Source organism: Morus notabilis, unplaced genomic scaffold (genome assembly GCF_000414095.1).
Source record: "Morus notabilis unplaced genomic scaffold, ASM41409v2 Scaffold361, whole genome shotgun sequence".
Taxonomy (NCBI): Eukaryota; Viridiplantae; Streptophyta; class Magnoliopsida; order Rosales; family Moraceae; genus Morus; species Morus notabilis.
In genome coordinates this window covers 4530-6114 of record NW_010357470.1, presented here as the reverse complement: position 1 = coordinate 6114, position 1585 = coordinate 4530, and positions in this window count along the sequence as shown.

Sequence of the window (1585 nt, the reverse complement as noted above, 5' to 3'; positions counted from 1 at the left end):
AATGTCTTTTTTCATATCTCTAATCTCTAATATCTAACATACATAAAAGAAGTAAGGAATTTTTTCCTTCATTGCTCCAAAAAGGCCAGATGTTAGCCTCTCTTTTTTTAAAAAAAAAAAAGTTTTACTCTTGTTTCTTTTCTTTTTTTTCTTTTTACTTTTCTTTTCCTGTTTGCTTCCTGATTTTTTCTCAAATACTCTATGCTCCTAAGAATTTTAACTTTTTTTATAACATGCTTTTTTTGAAATAATTTTTCCCTTAATTTATTTATATTAAAAAAATTTCTTCTAAATATGTCATTCTTATTTTTTTTTATCATTTTTTTCTCTAAAAGCTCCTCTACAACTTAATTCTTTTTCTATCTACTATCTAACATCTAACATTTTTAAAAAGTGCTAAGTCTCCTAAGAATGCAACTTATTCGCATCATTCTTCTTCTTCTTCTTTTTTTTATAGCTTTTCCTCTCTTTTTTAAAATTCTTTGAAATTTTTTCTTTTTCTCACTTTCTTTTAGTTAAAAATAAGTCATTTTAAGGTTGAGTTTAGTAGAGATTTCAGGAGGTCAAAATTAATTTTTTGGGCGTTAAAGCTATTTTAGGTGTTTGATAAACATTTTAAAACACTAATTCTTAAAGAATTTAAAAGTTATTTTGGGCTGAAATCAGAACCACCTCACTTTCTGCTTCTGATTTCAGATTGCACAGGAATCCACTCTGAGGCATTAATGAAATTTTTGTTATCCCGAAAATACCCTTGCTGAATCAAAAAAATTCTCAGCCCCCTCCTTCACTTTCTGCTCCTTCGCCATCTCTGAAACCGAACTCTCTCTCTCTCTTAGCCTCAGCCTCTCAGCCTCAGCCCTCTCTCAGCCGCAGCCTTGCTCTCTCAGCTCTCTCTCTGTTCTCTCGGTGTTGGTGGTTTGCTCGTGTTAGGGTTTCTAGATTTCGTAGCTGGGTGAGACTGTTGGTCTCCGGATCGAATCCGGATGCGGAAGCGCGGTGGTGCGGGGAAGAGGCGGATCGTGTATAACAAAAATTTTCATAAAACTTTTGAGATACTCTATAGATTATATTAATTTATGCACTAATAAATTAATCTCATTAACTTATATATATCAAGAACTCAATCAGAAAAAATACCTGGAAGCCGACTCGGATGATAACTTGAGTTCTTTGACCACGAACAGTCCTTGCTCCAATCTTTGTGTTTAGAAAACCAATGTCTTCCACATCAATTCCTAGAATCCACGAAGACGTGTGTGTGGGCACACATGAGACAAAACGGGTTACAATAAACACTCGAATTTCCACAAACACCAACGCATGCACGATGTGGAATTTTTGGAGAAAAAAATTTTGTCCTTCCTCTCTCTCTTGAGAATTTCGGCCAGCCTTAACTCTTAGGGCTGAAAAATTGTTTCCAAAATTTCTATAGAGAAATTTCGGCTACCTCTAAAATTAGGGCAAAAAACCATTCCGAAAATTGTCTCAAAAATAATATTTATAGAGTAGAAGTCAAACTTCTAGAAAGAATCCAATCTCTATCTCCAATTTGAATTTCGAACCAAAATTCTCCTCTATCCCT